Source organism: Pseudophryne corroboree, chromosome 6 (assembly GCF_028390025.1).
Source record: "Pseudophryne corroboree isolate aPseCor3 chromosome 6, aPseCor3.hap2, whole genome shotgun sequence".
In the NCBI taxonomy this organism is placed as follows: domain Eukaryota; kingdom Metazoa; phylum Chordata; class Amphibia; order Anura; family Myobatrachidae; genus Pseudophryne; species Pseudophryne corroboree.
The window spans coordinates 8,913,932-8,920,873 of NC_086449.1; the positions used below are offsets into that span (position 1 = coordinate 8,913,932).

Genomic DNA, 6,942 nt, shown 5'->3' on the forward strand with positions numbered 1-6,942 from the left:
CACAGGATCCAAAGGCTGGTGGTCTGGCCGCCATCACTGTGGCACAGGTAGCGGACGAGGAGGGAAGAGTAGGCCTAGGTGACAGGGTAGGTTTCCCGAGTCATAGGTCGACAGAAGAGGATTGGAGGGCAGGTCTGACAGTTCGGGCAGACAGTTGCCAGATAGGTATGACGGAGGTGCAGTGCCTGGGGCACCATGTGGGAGGAGACAGGGGTAGGCCCAAACCAGAGGGGGTGGAGGCAACCAGAGGCTGTCCCCGACCCACATCACCCAGACCGGTACTGACCTTAGAACCTGTAAGGCCCTACGGACGCGTTGTCATTGACTTTAGTCCTGTAGTGAACCCCTTGACAGAGATGGCTAGAAAGGGCATTCCCAAGTCAGTGGACTTTGCACCCGCTTGCGAGTTGGCATTCCAGTCATTGAAGGAGGCTCGGGTACCCTCTCCAGTGCTGATGGCGCACATTCTTGACCAGGACTGTGTGTTACGAACTACTGCGCCACTGCACAGACTGGGATTAGTACCGAGCCAGAAAGAGCCACATGGGCAGGAGCACCCTGTGGCCTGTTTGAGCAGTATACTGCTATTGTGGGAGGTGGGGTATGCCACAATTGGGACACCGTGGGTGGCACTTGTGTGTAACTGGCCCCCCACCGTGGTGACTTACCACCCACCTGTTAGTTGGCTGCAACCTACCTTGGGGAAATTGGACAGACTTTTGTGGTGGAGCCTTGAACTTGGACTTCAGGTGGACTATTTGAACATTGTGCACCCACGAAGAGAGGCCCACTACACTATGGATGAACTGTCTAGGCCGGAGCCTACACTACCCAGGTAGCGTCCCCTTCAACTCAACAGACTGCGGGACCAGGAGTCAAATCGTTGGGACATGGCTCCCTGGTTTCCCGCTTGAATTGGGGGGGGGAGGAGTGTGACCGGAGAGACTAACCAGCCACACGTGTAATGGCAGCCGCGGCACTGAAGGGGTTAATCCCTAGTGCCCGGCACCATTAGGAGGACAATGGGCTCTTGGCGCCACTTTTAAACTGTGCACTGGCGCTAGTTGCCATCTTTAAATGTATTGTGGGTGCTAGGCACCGGGTATTTAAAGTATGTTTAATAAGGTGTCATATGTTCTATCGCTGCGCAGTGCGCAGTTGGAGAATGATGAACTGATGTACAGGGCACTTATGAGGAAAGTACAAGGTATTTTGTTTCTAAAAGACCTTGACAATTGTTGTTCAGCAACTTGTACATAGCCAGTCATATGTTACTTGTCCTAGCTAAAGCAGGGTGTCGATTAGCAGGCCTTTTGGTCGGCAAATGTTTTCTTTCAGGTACAAATGAAGGTTTAGAAAGAAGACTGTGCCTTCAGCATCTCCTGTGGTGTGATGACTCAGAACTGGTTTTGCATGGAGACACAAGGGGCTGCTAAATCAGATTGTGTTTTATGAATGCAAACTAGTGGGTTTCGTTTACCAACAGTTTGATGTAAGATTTCTTAGGCTGCATTATGTGTGATGCAGATTATGTTTAATTTACAGTATAAGAACGTTGTCTATGTGTGAGAGGGTGAATGCAATTGAAATGCAAGTTACATTTACATTTGTGAAAGAGACATGAAGATGATAATCAGATTGTGTCTGGGAAAGCCACTGGTTTGGTTATATATGAAGAGGAGCAGGAATGTGCTTTATCTAATTGTTAACTTTTGAAATGTAACTTGTATTTATTTATATTTTGTGTGATAACCTGATTGGTTGGAGAAGACAGGGAGGGCTTACCCCCCCTGTGGTACTGTGTGGAAAACTGACATAAAAAGGAGGCCTGTGAGCCTCCAGTATTGGTGGAACATCTTGCTGTATGCTGTTGCCCCTAGCAATAGGGAAGAGTTCTCTTTAGAACTATTGAGCAAATAAATACCATTTGCCTCAAGAAGACCGCGTCATCTTGTGACCTACAGGGTTATGCCAAACCTAGCCCAGTCGTCCGGCTGTCCAGGGAAGCACCTAACGTCTCCAAGTTCCGCCTTCCGCCAGCTACCGGTAGAGGCCTAGCAAGTGGCTGGTGGGGATTCGTCAACGCCACACAGGTGTGGTAAGGCAGTGCGTCGGCACATACAGAGCAGAACCGTGGTTCCAAACGCCACGGCAGGTTAGGAGTTTGGTGGTGGCAGCATAAACCCGCCCACAACGCAGTGGGTGGAGTCAGTAACAGGCGGTTACTGACGGTAAGTGGGAATCCCCTATGTGGTCAGGCCTCATGTGACTTGACCTTCCATTCTGTGCGCAGCCGACGGGACGCGAAAGCGGCGAGTGCTTTCGTACGGGACCGTCCTGTCACAGGGAGGTTCAGGGGAAATTTAAGGAAAAATCTCTTCACAGAAAGGGTAGTGGATAAGTGGAATAGCCTCCCATCAGAGGTGGTAGAGGCTAAGACTGTAGAGCAATTTAAACATGCTTGGGATAGGCATATGAATATCCTTACAAAGAATTAAGGTTCAAAAAGTGTTGAGAATGCCTAAAGGATAAAAAAAGAGGCAGACTAGATGGGCCAAGTGGTTCTTTTCTGCCGTCAAATTCTATGTTTCTACACCCTGTATGGATAGAGCCACGTGAGGGATATCCTGCACCATGTGGAGGTATAGCATACAGGCACAGCATACGCCTGGGGTCCATCAGGCAGTGGGTAGGAGAGGCCGTAGGTCGCAGTATTAGCAAAGGACAGATTTGCAGTGCAGGGGGATCCGGAAGCTCAGAGGGTCGGGCCAGGCCGCAGCATAAGGCAGCGCAGTCTCTCCAGGCCAGCAGGTATCTGGCAGCAACAGGGTCTACACAGCACACTGCTTGTGGGGAGGCAGCTGTCCAGGTGCCTTGGCACCTGTAGCCGGAACGGAGAGCGATGAAGGGGCCAGTGAGTGCTGGGAGGTGTGAGGGGGGCTCCCAGATCCCGCAGCGGCGAGACCATATTGCTGCGGTCGGCGGGCGTCTTAGTACTTCAGCTCAGGGTTGAAAGGATATAGAAAGTTGGAGAAGACCCCAGCATCTGCTGTCTCCCAGTGTGCAGAAGAGGATAGAACAGTGAACGGAGGATGAGAGTACCAGGGTGCTGCAATTTATAGGGAAACCGGAAAGAGGAGCGTCTCTGCTGTCAGTTGTCCTGTTGAATGTACAGTACAGGACTACCAGTGTTGCATGGATTCTAGTGAGAGGGCTTCCTGAGTAGAGTGCCTGGTTACTGGAGATAGAGCAGATTTGACAGGTGATTTACATGAGTGTTGCCACCATAGGTCCTTTCCATGCACAGACAAGACATTTGTGACCTGAGATGCCCGTTTCACCTCCATTCGGCTTGTTCAAAGATCTTTTATGTTGACTATATGCAATGTCTACTGAATTCTTTCGGTGCTTCAACTATTACTCTACTTTGGTGCCATCTCCTCATTCTTTGAACACACCACTGGTGAAGTTATCACAATATCAAGGTTAAGTCCTCTGGACAACCAAATACCAGGGATCATATTGCGTTCTAAGTGAATGAGGGTTGCTATACGTCAGAGTTTCCCAAACCCTGCTGTTACAGTCCAGGTTTTAAGGATATCTATGTTTGAGCACAGGTGACTTAATTAGTACCTCAGGCAATTTGATTTAACCTTGCGGACTCAAGCATGAATATCCTTAAAACCTGGACTGTAATGGGAAGCTCTGCTGTAGGTGAAATACTCATCAGTTCTGATAACTTATCTTGCACAGACTTTTGTGACAGTGGGCCCGATGCAGAATTGAACGCTGAAGTGCGGAAATCGCTATTAGGCGATATACGCACTTCTGCGTATGGCGCTGCACGCATGTACGAAGACTTAAATGTGATTGTATTTGATCTCCGTTTAAGAACCAGCAGGGGCGGCGACGCAGCGTTGGGGGGGCGGGGTGGCACGGTCCGCATCCACTGCGACCCAAAACATGGCGGACTGGCAACTGCCTTTTGCAGCTAGGGTGCGAAGGCAGGGGGCAACCCTTAAGATGCGAGCCCATCGTTTAGCAATGTGCTTGCATTTTAGTGGGGGGGAACCCAGCAATCGGAGTTGTAGTTCTGCGATTTTTCGCAAAACTACAACTCATGCTGAATCGGGCCCCATATTCAATAAAGTGCACATCGGGTATAAAACAATAGTAAATCTCATTTTCATTTAAATATTTTTGCCGCTAGTGCATGTTGTGTAATTTATAAAAGCTGGCTGAGGCAATGTTGCAATTCTAGTTTCAGCTGTGCATAAAATTCATGTACTTTTGCCGAATAACCTTCATTATTGTGATGACGATAGCTAATTCAGGACAACTATACAAATATTATTTGTGCCCTCATGATTTCCTGACATAAGTTTATTTAGTCAAAATGTTTTTCAGAAAAATACTGTATTCTCTATAAGTTTTCATTAATTATTCAGAGATGACCTGCTATCAGAAGGAACAATCAGTCCTTTTTTATTCAGTTTAGAGTTCAAAGGAAACAAGAATTCCTGGGCTAGAAATAAACATGTATTTAACAAAACTCCTTCAATATGGATAAAGGTACATTAGGATTGACCAAATACAGCATATAATGAGTGTTGGTGCAGACCATTGTATAAATGTGTCCTGATATATGTTCTCCATAAAGACCTATTGGGATGATGTATCTTTCCTAGATTTCAGTATAACAAAATCATGTTTCATACGCATTCTCCTGAGGAAGCTGGATTGTATTTGTGCCAGTGAAACGCGTTGAGCTCATTCCACATCTATCTGGACTCCACTCTCTGAACTGACCTACGAGATTTCTGTCATCCCCTGGCAACAATTGGACTTTTCTTCCAGCACTGGATGATTTGCACCAACCGGTTTGGATCCACATCTACAGCTTTAAATGGACTTGTCCTAATGCTGATGCCCATCATTTTGTGGATTCGGTAACTATTTATCAAAACAGTGAATGCATCTTGGGAGACTGTCCTAGCCCTAAGGAATTGACATTGGCAATATAGGAGAGTGGAAAATTCTTTAACCAGTTAATCCAGATAGAGAATATCAATTCACACTGCCACCTAGTGGTATTAGGAATTTATTCCTTCCTTTTAACTGTTTCACATATGTTATGTCAATAAATTTTTTAAATTTTATACACGAAGCAGACCATCATTGTATTAATTTGTCAGCCAGCGCTGGTATACACTCTTCGTTTTTTACTATTTCGTTTTTATCTGAGGATTTGACCTTCCTCTTACCAGCTGCTGTTGGTTGCGCACTTACATTTTTTCTATTTGGCATGTTTCATACGCATATGTGTAGAAAGTTATACCAGGTTTAATTGCATTATGTTATATTTTTAGTATATTTTTGGCAACCATTAATTGAATTTCCTTGGACAATAGGGCAATAAATTGGTTGTGAATTTTTTTTTGCATGTTTTGCAACACCTTTTCAGAGAAGGGAAGACTGCGCAAGAGTGAAAAAGATTTAAAAGCATATAACAGGACTAAAAGTGAGACGTACTGGTGTCCGTGTTTGCCGGAGGTGCGGGATACCAGACGAACTCGGACGTTGTTTTAAAGCGGCAGGCATTTGCAAGACATGGTTTTGCCTTGTGAATGACTGACGCTTTAAAGAAAGCCCGAGTTCAACCGGCATCCTGCACCTCTGGCAAACTCGGACGCCATTAAATCCCGCCTCAAATATTGTCAGTTTTTGTGCCCCCAAGATGTCTACCTGAGTCACGTTCCATGTGGGGGGGGGGGGGGAGAAAAATCTCAGGGCCAGAAAAATCTTTGATCTAATTCAATGAGATTTCTGCATCACTTCCATGATGACCCTTTTCACCTCTTGACTCCTCAGACTGTTTATAAGTGGATTCAACATGGGTATAACTACAGAGTAAAAAACAGAGACCACCTTGTCTTCTTTCTCAAAGTGACTGGTAGATATCCGCAGGTACATGAAGAAAACGTAGAAGATGGAGACACACATGAGATGTGAGGAACATGTACTGAATGCCTTTTGCCTGCCCATACTGGATTTCATCCTTAATATGGAAGAAACAATTAGAGTGTAGGAGACCAGAATTGTTGCCATAGAGCCAATACCACACGAACATACGAAGAATAAAGATATCATATCGCACGAAATTGTCCTAGAGCAGGACAACTTGAGCAGTGGTGGCATGTCGCAGTAGAAGTGGTCTACAAGGTTTGGTCCACAATATTGGAGACTGAATACACAGCTGGTCTGCACTGATGACTGCAAGAAGGCAAGAGATAAAGACAGGAGAACCAGACTCAAGCATTTTTTATTGGTCATAATTAAGACGTAATAAAGAGGATGGCAGATGGCGATATATCGGTCATAGGACATGCTGGAGAGCGGGAGAGACTCTATGCCTACTAAGACCGCGAAGGAGAAGAACTGAAGAGCACAACCAACGAATGAGATGGACTTTATCTTGGACAGAAGGTCAAAGAGCATTTTAGGTGTTATCACTGAGGAGTAGCAGAGGTCAACCAGGGCGAGGTAACTCAGGAGATAGTACATTGGAGTGTGGAGGCTGGATGTCCTATGGACTACAGCTATAATGCCAACATTGCCAACTAAGGTCACCAAGTAAACAAGCAAGAAGAAGAGAAAGAGGAAGGGGACAATACAGACCGGAAAACACAAAGACTCTCACTTGTGTCACTTTTATGACGCCCATTGTAATCTTTATCTGTAGTGATGAAAAGAAAGACAAATAAATAACAATTTTAACAGTACACCGTTATTGAATCATACTCCTTTCACCATTATACATGTCACAGTGTAAGTTTCCCCACCACCCAAACACACACCCTATTGGTCCGTATTTCTCCGAAGCCGATTCATTTTCTGTATGGTGCTGGACTGTGGGATGAATCTTATGCAAAAATGAAGAAA

General features: G+C 45.8%; 1 pseudogene; it reads right to left on the minus strand.

Annotated features, from left to right (window-relative positions):
- Positions 1 to 5,814: 5,814 nt before the first annotated feature.
- On the minus strand, positions 5,815 to 6,724 carry LOC134933934 (olfactory receptor 5AP2-like; annotated as a pseudogene).
- Between the last annotated feature and the right edge of the window lie 218 nt (positions 6,725 to 6,942).